At 34.5% G+C, this 15,929-nt stretch overlaps 1 long non-coding RNA gene across 2 annotated transcripts in view; it reads right to left on the reverse strand.

The window, feature by feature from the left end:
- The window catches only part of LOC138676705 (uncharacterized), a 229,151-nt gene extending 213,855 nt beyond the window's left edge, over positions 1–15,296 (reverse strand). Inside the window, exons 1-2 of one of the 2 annotated variants that reach the window (XR_011320815.1) lie at positions 15,068–15,296; positions 9,900–10,059 (exon numbers count right to left, since the gene is read on the reverse strand). This is a non-coding gene — a long non-coding RNA (uncharacterized lncRNA). Of the gene's footprint in view, positions 1–9,899; positions 10,183–15,067 lie in introns of those variants that run through there. The other variant, XR_011320814.1, reaches the window with a different exon arrangement.
- Between the last annotated feature and the right edge of the window lie 633 nt (positions 15,297–15,929).

Here is a 15,929-nt window from a genome sequence, read left to right on the forward strand (position 1 = left end):
AAAAAGTAAAGAAATACATTTGAATACATTCTATTCTATTCTTTGTCAATATAATAGGACCAGTGTTACATTATTTATATAGTGTATATTAAGTTATCATATATGAACCTAATACTTATTTCTGTGCCATTAGGACATTGAATCTGTATGATAAAACATAGAAGGCTCACCATTAGTGTATACTATGGAAAGTTTAATAGGGCCACGGTAAGTATACTTCTGCCAGTTCATGCAATACCCATTATTTTATTAAGACGTAACATCACACCCTCCACAGCATAGTTGCCAACTTTTCTGGGAATGTTTCAGACCTGTCCAAGCTGGACCCCGCAGTAATGCCCTCAGTCCTGGAAATTCCTTTGTTGTCCAGAATTTACATAAACTTCACCTCCTTTGTTCTGGGAAATTCAGGATGTTTGCCAAGAATGCAATTTGTTAGTACATTACGTAGTAAAATGTAAGGTTTCATTCAAAGATATAATTCGTCCAGGAAAACGATTATGGGAAAGAAGGGCTGAAAATAAGGAACACATAAAAATGAATAATAGCCTCATTCTAAGGCTTCGCTCACACTTGTGTATAAATCAGACGAGTGCAATCTGATAAAAAATCGGATCGGCCGCAATGTTATACAATGAGACAGTGCAGATTTGTGGAGTTTTTTAGTTGTACTTGGCATGAGAAAAAAATTGCCGCATGCCGCGATTTCACTCTGAAACCGGAAAATGCAAGAAAAAAAATCACATGCCATATGGACCATCAGTACGGCATCCGATTTTAACTAATACATTACAATTGTGTAGCATAGGAAACTTTAAATGGTCCTGTAAAAGATTGATAGCTGCGGAGAAAAAAATGGATTACATACGGACAACGCACAGATGACAAATGAGAAAAAAAATCGCCCCGCTCTACTGGACAATTGGAACAAGTTTTTATGCTCTAGCATGCGTGAACCCTTATGGGGTTAAAAATGTAGTCCCGGATTAGAAAATATGGCTGCTTTATTTTTGGAAACCGCACATCCCATGACCACGGGTTGTGAGCTGTATTACGGTATTTACTTTATTTGGATTGAGCTGCAAAACCAGACACAACCTCTTGTAAGGAGTGGCATTGTTTCTGAAAGAACGTAGCCATGTTTTTCTAGTCATGGACAACGCTTTTAATCTCTGAGTAGTTGAGTGGATTTGCTTTTTTCTAAAAGATAGATGTCAGAGTGTTGTAGATAACGGTGTGCATTCTGGAGGGTGGCTGGTAACACTGGTGGCCACACTGTTCTCTCCTTGGCCATATTCTTTGTATTATAGCTAAAAGTGACATACGAGTTGGTGTGGTAGGTGAGGATTGCCTGGGTGCTAATGACACAAAAGTGGATAATGGGATTCAAATTCCCCGAAGTGGAAAATGATTTAGTTACTCGGACTAATTAAATAATAGAGAAATAAAAAAACTGAAGTTCAATGAATCTTTGAAATAATCCTTTGTATTGGCAATTCTGAACTTCAGGAGAGAAGTATTTGGGGGCACAGATTTGTGCCAGCCTTAAAATGGGTCAACAGAGAGGTCAGGTAGACATAGGCCAGGAGATAATTGCATATCTTACTACACTGGCCTTTCTGTGCTGGCTATTTATATTACTTTTAGATGCGTTTTGTGCTTATTATATACTTAGTTTATTACTTTGTGTTCGATGAATTGTTGGGAGAGCGGCTTATAATCGTATGTCTGCCATATATGCACTTTTGGATTATTTTACTTTAGCCTATCTTGAACAATTTTAGTAACCTGTTTTTATTGCTTGATACTCTTGTAATTATGGGGGTATTTACATATTTAGTGACAGCTGACTGATTTTTGTGGTGGGGGGCAGCTTTCTGTGTATCCATTTTGTAGGGCGGCAAAATTTAGGAGCCCATCTTTCTCTTAGTTAGATTGAAAAAAGACCTAGGTCCATCAAATTCAACCTTTCTCCACCAATTGTACATTTTGACTCTAAGCTAACTTTAAACCGCAGTGTTATGTATATCGAGGAAATCATCCATCCTTTTTAAAAGCTGTTATAGTGTCTGCCATTACCTCTTGTTGTAGGGCCTTCCACATTCCGAGTGCTCTAACTGTAAAGAACCCTTTCCTATTTAGCTGCTGGAATCGCATTTCTTCCCCACGTAAAGAGTGCCCCCTAGTCCTCAGTATGGCCTTTGGAAGGAATACGCCATGTGCCAGTCTTCTGTACTGACCACAAAAATATTTATACATGTAAATGAGATCTCCTCTGAGGCATCTTTTATGTAAGCTAAACAAGCCCAACTTTTCCAACCTCTCATCATATGGGGCCTTCCATCTCTTGTAATAATCTAGTTGCCCGTCTTTGCACTGACTCTAATTTCTGAATATCCTTTTTTAAATGTGGAGCCCAAAACCGAATCCCATATTCTAGATGTAGCCTCTCTTGCTTCTTTGAATTGTATCTACTATTGTAATACGAATATGTTTCCTTTTTATGACAAAATGGCCTTTGGGTCCTTTTGGTTCGTAGGATGCTTGGCTGCATAGATAGAATTATCAGTAAAAGAGGGAGATTGTGATCCCAGTATATAGCGCTCTAGTAAAACAACATCTGGAATTGTTCTGGAGACCTCTCTTACAAAACGCGTTGACTGGTTCCAAAGAAAAGCTACAAAAATGGTGAAAGGTATTAAACACAAAATCTAAAGCACAAAAACATTAGATGGGGCATTAAAAAAAAACTTAATTTGTATGACCTGGAGGCGAGAAATGAAAGAGAAGACATGATAAAAAAATATTAGAGATTTAATTGGAAACTTAAAAAATTGTTCATCCTCTTTAAATAATGTAGAGCAATATGGAATGTACTGGGGAGACCATCAGAAGTTATGGCAGAAAATATTATTTATTGAAAGGATAGGACATTTTTCAAACACACTTACAATAGATGTGGTTGGTAAATCAATGGCAAGAGAATGTAATCATGCCTTCGATAAATCTATCCTAGGACATAAATGAAGAGTAGATCAAAGAAAGGCAGACCAGACAGACCAAGTGTTTTCAGCCATCAATGTTCTAGATTTCATTTGGTTTTGCCATACAAAAGTCATGAGATGACTAAACTGCTCAATAAACGTAACTGATACAGGAGCTATTATGAATACGATCCTTTTTTATATTTCTAATTGCTTTCCTATGGATAACACAAATTAAATTTTTACAAAAATATTCAGAAAAATTCTGTCGAAATTCTTTCTTATTGTTTATTTAATTTGGTCTTAAAAAAAGAACCTGTGATACGTAATGGGCAAAGAATATCAAGGGCAAATTAGCATGAATTAGAGTTTTTGTTCATTTATACAATTTCCTGCCAAGTAACATTTTCAAAATATAGTTCTAGCTAATTCCATTAATAGAAATGTTATTAATCTAATTATCTCTACCTAATTAGCTCTAATTTTCCTTGTCATAAAACTTCATAAGTACAAAAAAAAAAAAATTATACTTGACGTACACTGTAATGTCGGCTTCCAGAAATACAATTTTAATAGTAAATAAAATATGCACAGCTTTTTTTTTTATAATGGAGGGGATGGCGTATATCGCCGCACTTCCACTTCAAGAACACTTACAATTTAGAATGAATAATAAAATCGGCAGAAATTATAGTGAATTAAAGCTTTTCTATAAATCTGACATAAAAAAAAAAAAATGTGCCCTGCGGCTGAAGGATGATAACGGCCATTTCTTGCATGTCAGATAATGACGCCTAATTACATAATATAAGTCCATAAGTGTTATTGCTGGCTGCAATCTCAGTTCTCCCGCTGCAGGTCTGCTCAGCTAATACTGCTGTGCAGTGATTGCAGGGGTTAGGAAACGATTTACCGATCTGTAGCAATCAAGGGGGAGATACTACTATGTGACATCATGCGGATTCCTGCTTACTGTTCATTAAGAACCTAACATATGGATAATTATGCCAATAAATGTAAAAACATATCTATTGGCTATGGATAACTATATAAACTTTCTAAAATAGGACAATGAAACCGCTCTAGATGGGTACTGTAGCATAATTTGATTTTACTTGAAGGGTGTGACACGACCGGTGATCAGTTTTTTTTTCCATTGCTCACATTTGTATCTAGCCCCCTTACAAAGCCTACTTATTATTTCCATCATTGGGTCAGGTGAAAAAAAAAAAATCACGCCATCTATGGCCAGCGCGACTGCCCGATACAAAACATTCTATAATGATCCCCTTGACTTTTTTTCTGACTTTTTCGTTAAGTGGAAAGCAGAGTGAAATAGATTCATCAGACTAATTTTCAGACAGGGCTAAGTGTATCCCGGAGTTAAGCATCTTATTCTGGGGGTTCACAATGAGGGGACATAAATCAAACATAGCGACATCAATCACCAATTTTGCCCATTTCTTATCAGTCGCTGGTTCTTGGCAGGGATTTATACCTTCTTCTCCAAGTTATTATTTAAGATTAAATGATCTAAAATTGTTTGCACAAGGCCATTGTGTTCCCGCCTGCTGCTGCTTGCTTTTAGTTTTCTGTCTAGTTTAGGAGCAATAGGCATTTTATTAATATGTAGTTACCTACTGGTAAACCCCAGGCGCAACATCTGTGCCGTAGTAAACAAGCTATTCTCTGTGCCGCGGAAGCGACAAAAGAGAGAGAAATATATAATGCAACTGTGGGGTTTGCTTGACAGGTGCGGCGCAACTGACTCCACATGGAACGCAATCAGGACACAATAACCGACATCTTGTATCTTAAATGGAACACTTCAAAGCAAATCTGAGGTCCCAGAAATAGTGCCGCCACATCAGGCTGAGGACATGACCCTCTCCGAACCAGGCACAAAAGTAGCACATGGATGTGAGCTTGACGTAGCGCTGCCGAATCTAGCAAATTCAAGTGCATCTATGGTGTTATCTCCCAGGCTGACCGAAAAGTGCCAAATCAGCTGCAAAGTGTTAAATGGCAATGTCAAGTCTTCTGCGTCTTACTATATAGAATTATTGTCATTTGTATTGGCAGGTTACTCTGTAAGGCAACTGGAAGGCAGTCATACAAGATTTGATGATATTTACTTACCTCTATTCTAAGATTGCGCTTACTTTACGTTAGATGCAAGTATTGAATGTACTACCAGCTAAAAAAAGCAGAGAGGAAAAAGATATGCTGCAGAAACAAAAACGGATGACGGGAGTTTTTTTTTATGAACAGTCCATATGCATTTACTAATATTTCTCAATCTGTCTCGAGGCTATGATATATACGTATATAATCATTACTGTAGCAAAAAAGGCCGATATCCGGCATATCAGTGCACTAATAATATAGGAATCACATATCCTGCACAACATATTTTATCTATCTATCTATCTATCTATCTATCTATCTATCTATCTATCTATCTATCTATCTATCTATATATCTATGTGAATAAAGAATCCTTTTTCACTGTTTTTGGATGTGCTTCCTCCACTTTTGTATATATATATATATATATATATATATACATATATATATATATATATATATATAAAAAACTGAGTAGGATATATATAATAATAATTTTATTTATATAGCGCCAACATATTCCGCAGCGCTTTACAAATTATAGAATATGTACAATAGTGAATAGATAGATAGATAGATAGATAGATAGATAGATAGATAGATAGATAGATAGATAGATAGATAGATAGATAGATAGATGGAATACTGGGCAGGATGTATGCCCCCCACATTAGTGGAGCCCACATATACCAGGGTAGCAGCTTTTTTTGCTACAACAATGATGGTGGTCGTCTGAGCATACATACTGATGTGTCTTCCCAAGTCTGCTTTCATTGTGGAGCTTGCCGAGTAACTGTGAGTTGTCTCATTAGAGTCTATAAAATCACAGATGACGGTAAGATGCCGAATGACAAAATCAGCCTTCCTACACCTGACAAGTTATGAAAAACTAAACTACATCATATTGAAACATTGTTATGTGAAAGACGTCCAACATTAATAGGGGTTACTACTAGTATATATTACATTTATAGAGCTACTCCAGACTTTAACAGCCAATAGGAAATGCTTTCTCACGGTCAATGCTGAATCAAACAAATGAAGAAGACTAATTTGATTTTTGGTTAATTATTAATAATATGGATCATTAATTGGACATTATTACTATTTTAATGTTTGGTTAATATGACATGACTTTTCTTAATATTCTAATATTCATGGGTAATTTTGTGCCTTATATAGGGACCACATTAAAAGACTATGGGAGGTGGTTCTCCAGGAGGTCCAATCAGCCAGCCTGGGCTTCCATGTTGTTTTAAAATGTGTTGTCTAATTATAGCGGATCAGCTAATAGTTAGAATAATGTGAGATATTACTACTTAACATTGACCAGATGTAGAGTGCTGTTTACCGTCATTGATTTCTTTCAATAATTGCTTGTATAGATGTAACGAAAAACATGACATTTAAAAAAAGAAAAGAAAAAAAAAAACATATTTTTGCACCTGAAAGTCAATGTATCAATGCCTTAGTAGACGGAGCAGAGATTTTGTCGTTTTACTCTTTGGAACTGAGTTGTTTGTGGAGGGAGGTATTGAAAATAGATCACTTAGATGGAAGAGTCATGTGAATACACAAGTACGATGTATCCCGCTGTGCCAAATAAAATGATTGCAACAATACTTTCATGTTTTCTTCTTCCAAGACTGAATGAATCTTTTGTACGGCATTGTGCTGCCGACAATAGATAACCACTATCACATGCATGTAGATCCAGGTGACATGGGTTACAATGTTGACAAAGGAGAAGAACCAAGTGTTATCTGAACACATATGTGCCCCTTCTAGCGGCTGAATATGCCAAATATGTCTGAATCCAATTCTCAGTGGTGGAACAATTATGAGGAACAATTACAAGTGACATGAATGTGCACGACTGTTACTTAATATATTTATTTTACCTGATTTTCATATAAAAAAAGAGAATTAGCATTTTAACAAAAACTCTATTCATTCAAGTGAGGCTCGTGAAAACAAGGACATTTGCATCACAATAAGTACCTGGCAATAGGAATATATGCAGATAAATTATAATGAGTGGAAGGAGTCATCCCATGTATTTCTCGGTTGTTAATGATCAGTGATACAAATTGTTATTTTTTTCAAGTCTCGGGTATTTTAGATGTGATCTTTATAGAGATCACCTTCCCAGCCCATATAATAGGTCTTGGTAAGGGCAAATGTAAGCTTAGCTGCCCAAACACTGCATCTAAATGCCCTGCCCAGGAGTCAGTGGATCGTTGATGCCCCTTTTCTTAATCCCGGGGTACATGCCTTCCCTGTCCCCATCTCTAATAGAAATTACTAGTCTAGTTAAATAGTTGCAACGAGCTACATGTGGATCTTATTGTTTCATTCCAAAAGATGAGAATGGCAATATGTACGAAAATCGTAAAACAACCAAGATTTGGATAACTGTGGAAACTGGACATTTGTATTTCACTGATATGTGAAAGTGGTATGTAAGTAGTAAAATCCGTAGTTGTAGTTTATTCTGCCGTACTGTCTGAATTTGGTCTAGTGTATGAAGAATACTCCATCATGTGCTCATCTTTTGGTTACATGGTATCTGTATACTAACATTCTTAATAAAACGATCATACATAATTAAAACATCTTTAAATTAAACTATGTATATGATATAAACATGATATATGACTATCTAAATTGTTCTCAATATTTACCAATTTAACATGAACCATTGTCAATTGGAACCCATCAAGAGCGCCAGTATTATAATTGTGTAAGATATCTCTATGCATTTTAATTAACATCAATGGGGAGCAAAACCAGACAAATATTTCACATCATATTCCATATATTGCATTCATTGCACATAACAGCTAGAAGGACGTGCAAGTAAGACATGGCGATGTGAAGGTATGACGCTGAAATCAGTTCATTACATATCACATCATTATTCTTCTGCCTGGTTTAGATTTATCAAACAGAAAGGAAAACAGAAATGTAATAGGACTTTCCTAAAGTTTTATAGGGGGAATGTATGAGATGGACAAATAGATACATAGTAGATAGAAAGATAAATAATAGGTAGATAGATAGATGGTTGGTAGATAGATAGATAGATAGATAGATAGATAGATAGATAGATAGATAGATAGATAGATAGATAGATAGATAGATAAGAGATAAGAGATAGATAGATATGGAAAATAGAGATATAGAGAAATAGATAGATAGATAGATAGATAGATAGATAATAGATAAGAGATAGATAGATAGATAGATAGATAGGAGATAGATAGATAGATAGATAGATAGATAGATAGATAGATAGATAAGAGATAGATAGATAGATAGATAGATAGATAGATAGATAGATAGATAATAGATAATAGATAGATAGATAGATAATAGATAAGAGATAGATAGATAGATAGATAGATAGATAGATAGATAGATAGATAATAGATAGATAGATAGATAGATAGATAATAGATAGATAGATATATAGATAGATAGATAGATAGATAGATAATAGATAATAGATAGGAGATAGATAGATAGATAATAGATAATAGATAGATAGATAGATAATAGATAGATAGATAGATAGATAGATAATAGATAGGAGATAGATATATAGATAGATAGATAGATAATAGATAGATAGATAGATAGATATGGGATAGATAGATAGATAGATAGATAGATAGATAGATAGATAGATAGATAGATAAGAGATAGATAGATAGATAGATAATAGATAGGAGATAGATAGATAGATAGATAGATAGATAGATAGATAGATAGATAGATAGATAGATAGATAGATAATAGATAGGAGATAGATAGATAGATAGATAGATAGATAGATAAGAGATAGATAGATAGATAGATAGATAGATAGATAGATAGATATGGGATAGATAGATAGATAGATAGATAGATAGATATGGGATAGATAGATAGATAGATAGATAGATAGATAGATAGATAGATAGATAGATAGATAGATAGATAGATATGGGATAGATAGATAGATAGATAGATATGGGATAGATAGATAGATAGATAGATAGATAGATAGATATGGGATAGATAGATAGATAGATAGATAGATAGATAGATATGGGATAGATAGATAGATAGATAGATAGATAGATAGATATGGGATAGATAGATAGATAGATAGATAGATATGGGATAGATAGATAGATAGATAGATAGATAGATAGATAGATAGATAGATAGATATGGGATAGATAGATAGATAGATAGATAGATAAGAGATAGATAGATAGATAATAGATAGGAGATAGATAGATAGATAGATAGATAGATAGATAAGAGATAGATAGATAGATAGATAGATAGATAGATAGATAGATAGATAATAGATAGGAGATAGATAGAGAGATAGATAGATAGATAGATAGATAGATAGATAGATAGATATGGGATAGATAGATAGATAGATAGATATGGGATAGATAGATAGATAGATAGATAGATAGATAGATATGGGATAGATAGATAGATAGATAGATATGGGATAGATAGATAGATAGATAGATATGGGATAGATAGATAGATAGATAGATAGATAGATAGATAGATAGATAGATAGATAGATATGGGATAGATAGATAGATAGATAGGTAGATAGTAGGTAGATAGATATATAGATAGATAGATAGTAGGTAGATGGATAGATATGGGATATATAGGGAAATAAATAGAGTACTAATCAGATTTAGCATGTACGCAAGAAGACAGAAATCATTATTATGGATTTTTTTCAATAGCTGTAAAAAGAGCACAGACCTTACAAGTGTTTTCTCCAAAGAAAACAGGATGTCATTTCTTTTCTCTGATCTTTGTCTTGCTCGCTGTGTTTCTCATGGGCAGTGCCTTTGGGCTCAGCCTAGGCAAATCTGTAAAGGTAAAATGAATACACTGCTATGTTGAGTCACGTTGTAGAGTTCTGGGGATTTAAAAAAAAAAAATTGAATCAATAATACAGACATGGTTTGAGCAGGAATATTAATATCTGAAGACCTTCGAGCATTTCACGTTGTGATACACTATGAAAGTAAATATATTAGCGACAAGAAAAAATGTTTCACCCATTCATTCATTAAATACAACATTTGTGACAATGCCTTTGTCTACGCTATTTCTCATTGTCTTTGCTCTCTTTCTAGCCTCCCTTTTGTATGGCCACATATGTATGCATTGTATAGAGGGGGTGGGGTTGGCGATATGGACCCACCTTTTTTATAGGTGAAATTGGCATCAATGAGTTTGGCGGAATTTTCAGCTACTACAACCCAGCGGATTTCACACACAGTCCATCATCGAGTCCAACTTGATGATGGACTGTTTAAATGGTCTGATATCTTTGAGGACGGTCAGTCTAACAGTGTGGATTAAGAAAAAAAAATATGATTTATATGTTGTTTTTCTACCATTTTCACAGCCAGTAAAATAATATCTTCCAACGCGAGTCTTTAACAAAGAAATTGTGGAAGGTAACGCCTTCAAAATTCCTTAAAACATGAAGCTAAAGCAAATTAAAAGAAAAATGTATGAAGCCGTTCTTTAACCATGTCCAAAAATGGAGAATATGTAAGAATAGCACAAACTAAAAATATCTATAAAAAAAAAAAAAGAGAAGAACGAATCACGTACACGTAAGTGTGTATTCATTGCTGTGCCAATTAAAGAAATCTCAGACTTCTTTATTGTTTTTTTTATTATACAATTTTTTTTAATAAATATTTTCTAGAATCAAAGGTCACCCACGATAAAAAAAATATACAAAACTGTAACATTGTGTCCTAAAAATTACGTACGGCCGGTATACAGCCCCTTTTAAACTTAATGTCGGGAATATTGATTTAATGAATCAAATTAGCGTAGATTAATTCTATATAAATTGTATATAAATGCAAATATTTAAATATTTTAAGTCACAACATTATTAATGGTATGAACATTTTAAATCTCTATAGTTTGTCTTGAACAAAGCCATGGAAAAAGCCCACCTAAAGACGCCCACCGCTGATTTTTGGGGTGTAGGGTGTCTCAGTCGGGTAAGGTTGTATGTTGATGTGATTATCATGTATCTTGCAATTATTAATAATGTTATAATACATACTTACAAAATCTTTTCACTGTCCGCATTTATGGAATTATCCGAAGTAAAGATACCAAACAAATGTATGATACAATTTATATAATGATTCAAAATAAGCGTTAAAGTAATCAAGTGCCTTCTTCGGGTGGACATAGGCCGCATGAAACTAATTAGGTTTATGAACGTAGAACAAGAAATATTTGAAATATTTGAGACAAATTTTGATGAGGCGGCCGCTGTCCAAAGGTGTGGTGCTGAATGTGTTCATAGCAGTATAACAGGGAGGTTTACAAGCCTGAGGCTTATACTGGAAGTAATAGTGTATGATCTTAGTAACATGTGGCAGTATGGACACATACATGTACTATCGCTAACATTACTTATATCCGATATGTAGGAGCAAAGCGGGGACTCAACAGGAAGACATGAGACCCAAGGAAAGAGCAGGAGTACAGAGCTCTGAGCTATGGTGGCTTTGTGGATCAGTTTATTTGAATTGAGCTGAATGTGTATTAATTAGGGTGGTGCTGTCAGTCTCTTAATGAAAATCTCTGGTTACCATTCAAGCCAACAATACAAAGCCAGGCTAATCTAGCTGATCAATTATTAACCAGAATGCATTGCTGGGGAGATAGCTGAAAGATGAAAAGTTCACCATTTGTCAACAGAAAGCCCATCTATTCAGAAGATGAATTTACACCATTATATATATATATATATATATATATATATATATATATATATATATATATATATATATATATATATATAATAAAGTGCAGTAGATACAAAAACATAAAATGTATAGATAGATACTGTTGATAGAGTGTTAGATACAATAGATAGATATAGATACATTGATATTAGATAGAGAGATAGATAATCGATAGATGGATATGAGAGAGATAGATAGATAGATAATAAATAGATAGATAGGTAATAGATAGATGTTAAATAGATAGATGATAGATAGATAGATAGATAGATAGATGATATATAGATAATGGATTGATAGATATGACAGATAGATAGATAGATATTAGATAGATAGATAGAAAGATAGATAATAGATAGATATATTAGATAGATAGATGATAGATAGATAGATAGATAGATAGATAGATAGATAGATAGATAGATGATAGATAGATAGATAGATGATAGATAGATAGATATTAGATAGATAGATAGATAGATAGATAGATAGATAGATAGATAGATAGATAGATAGATAGATAATAGATAGATGGTAGATAGATATTAGATAGATAGATAATAGATAGATATATTAGATAGATAGATGATAGATAGATAGATAGATAGATAGATAGATATGACAGATAGATAGATGATAGATAATAGATAGATGGTAGATAGATGATAGATAGATAGATATTAGATAGATGATAGATAGATATTAGATAGATAGATAGATAGATAGATATGACAGATAGATAGATGATAGATAATAGATAGATGGTAGATAGATAGATAGATATTAGATAGATGATAGATAGATAGATAGATATTAGATAGATAGATAGATAGATAGATAGATATGACAGATAGATAGATGATAGATAATAGATAGATGGTAGATAGATGATAGATAGATAGATATTAGATAGATGATAGATAGATATTAGATAGATAGATAGATAGATATGACAGATAGATAGATGATAGATAATAGATAGATGGTAGATAGATAGATAGATATTAGATAGATGATAGATAGATAGATAGATATTAGATAGATAGATAGATAGATAGATAGATAGATAATAGATAGATAGATATTAGATAGATCATAGCTAGATATATATTAGATAGTTAGATATGAGATAGATAGACGATATATAGATAATAGACAGATATGATAGGGTTGTATATTTTCCTTATAAATGTATAAGTTACACTCCCAAACTTATCTAGCACATGGACCCATTGTGAAGCCAAGCATCACTTCTTGCCTCCATGGTTTACCATTACGGATCTGTGTAGAACATGAACCTGCTGCTGAATATATGCGGCTGTGTGTCTGCGTAATATGACAAATGCATATACTATGGTAGTAGTCAATGTAATTGATATATAATGTAATTTTGTAGCAGGGATTCTTTGCCTTCCCCCTTAGGTTGGAGGAGATGCAGAAATCCACACAGTCCAGTAATATTAAATTACAATACGATAATGAAATAAGGATTTCCTAAATCGTATTATCATCCAAGCATTCTGATCTGTTTATTTTCTATTAATACACATTTTAGAAACGCACAACTGCAATGAGTAACACAAGTCCTGGGAGCCTTGTGCAGCCTCCTCATGGTTTCCTGAGCTGCAGGCACAATCCACAGCGTTATCTTTCTATCCCAGCTCTGTGAGTGGGAAGCTGCAAATATACAAGCAGCAGATATCAGTTATTACAATACATCAACTTACAATAGTGTGCAGAGCGGGAGATGTCGGTGATGTGCTAGGCGTGCACAGTGACACCGCTAAGAGTTAAAATATAGCATCAGGTCAATGGAAAACCTCAGACTATAGTTTGTGTCCTAACAAACTCAGCTCTACTGTGCAAACCAGGCTCAGCACTGCTACATCTGTATATGGTGGTTAGAAGCCATTTTCCAAACATACTTGCATCTAATAAGAACACCACTGCATTATGTACAGTATTATCTTCTATGGAAAAACTATTGCTTTTTTTGCACAAAACTTTGTATGTAGTGAGAATTCAACTGTTGCACAGTTCAGGGTGTGCGCGGTGTAACTCGGTGTACAGAGGCGCATGTCCTGTATCTGTGCACGAGCGTCACCCATCTGCCTACAGGGGCTCCACTTATCTGGAGAAATGACAGGGATAGGCAGTATGGCAATATATGTATGCACAAGTCAGTAAATCTTTGTTTCTTTCTCTTCTTTCTCTTTCTTTTTATTTCTATCTTTCTTTTTTTTATCCCTTTCACTTTCTTTCTTTCTCTCCTTTTCTCTTTCTTTTTCTTTCTTTATTTTTCTCCCTTTTTCTTTCTTTCTTTCATTCTCTTTCTTCATCTCCCTTTTCCTTTCTTTCTTTCTCTTTCTTTTTCTTTCTTTATCTCCTTTTTCTTTCTTTCTTCCTTCCTTTCTTCCTTCCTTTCTTTCTCTTTCTTTCTTTTTCTTTCTTTCTTTCTTTTTCTTTCTTTCTTTCTTTCTTTCTTTCTTTCTTTCTTTCTCTCTTTCTTTATCTCCCTTTTTCTTTCTTTCTTCCTTCCTTTCTTCCTTTCTTTCTTTCTTTCTTTCTTTCTTTCTTTCTTTCTTTCTTTCTTTCTTTCTTTCTTTCTTTCTTTCATTCTTTCTTTCTTTCTTTCTCTCCCTTTTTCTTTCTTCCTTCCTTCCTTTCTTTCTTTCTTTCTTTCTTTCTCTCCCTTTTTCTTTCTTCCTTCCTTCCTTTCTTTCTTTCTTTCTTTCTCTTTCTTTATCTCCCTTTTTCTTTCTTTCTTTTTCTTTCTTTCTTTCCTTCTTTCTTTCTTTCTTTCTTTCTTTCTTTCTTTCTTTCTTTCTTTCTTTCTTTCTTTCTTTCTTTCTTTCTTTCTTTCTTTCTTTCTCTTTCTCTTTCTTTCCCTCCCTTTTTCTTTCTTTCTTTCTTTCTCATCAATTATCTATGGAGTTATGGATCTATATCTATTTGTGATCTAATTAGCATTATTGCTTTTAACCCCTTAGTATAAAGTTACAATAAAGCAGCGCTCCATGAAGTGAACAGGCCAGGTGTTGCTTTACTCCCTCGGGCACCTGCTGCTTAGTACAGATATCTTGCTGGTTTCATGTCTATTTCATTTCTTGGAGGTCGCTGTCTGATTTCCCATCTTACCTTTTTTTCTTTCAAAGCTGTCTGTGTCCTGCTTTAAAGTTTTCGCGTGACTTCCGTACTCTCCCCAGCCGTAATCTTGCTCTATTTGCTGCTTTGTGTTTCTTTAAGAAAAAAAGGGGGATTTCACTTGATACTCTTTAATAAAGAGGAGGAACGGGCTTCTTCACTCGGCACCGCGAGCGTGCTCACTGATGATGCCTTTCCTGAAGGTAGTGCTAAGTGAGAAGCTTCTTGGGAACTGAGCTTGGGAAAAGACTATTCCCCCATCTTTATATCAGCCTCTCAGACAATAGCCAGGGCTAGTGTTGCAGCTGGAGGCTGTCTCTTTAAACCTCCAACCAAAAGGTGGCCTGTCACATCCATGGACATCCATGACGTCATCTGATAGAAGCATGAAAAAAAAAATCCCTTTTCAAAACAAAAGTCCCAGAGCGACCATGGCAACAGACTGCAAATGTCAGCGTATATCCATCAGGATGCTGCTAAGCAGCTTTGCCTCCCACATTGCAGGGAAACAGTGTAAATCTATTGCAATTAGCACTATTGCCAAGCATCATTTGCAACAGGAGAGGAAGTCATTGTGCGGGTAGCATGGGTTGGCACCAGCTGGATTAGCCACAATTTGTCTTTGCATGCCACTCTGCCGGCCCTGTCGTCTTCCTCTGTGCTTTAATCCTATGCACTGTATGTTTAATGGCATTATGTGGTCTGCAGAAAGCACTCGGCAAGATGCAAATCCCTCCTTCAAAATTGCATTATCCACAGTAGATAAGAAGATAACGTAATTCCGCTAACACAGAATTGTCACTTTCTCACTGTTACAAAGCATGGAAAGATCCCCTGATCGAGAATATTGATATAT

Source organism: Ranitomeya imitator, chromosome 4, assembly GCF_032444005.1.
Source record: "Ranitomeya imitator isolate aRanImi1 chromosome 4, aRanImi1.pri, whole genome shotgun sequence".
NCBI lineage: Eukaryota > Metazoa > Chordata > Amphibia > Anura > Dendrobatidae > Ranitomeya > Ranitomeya imitator.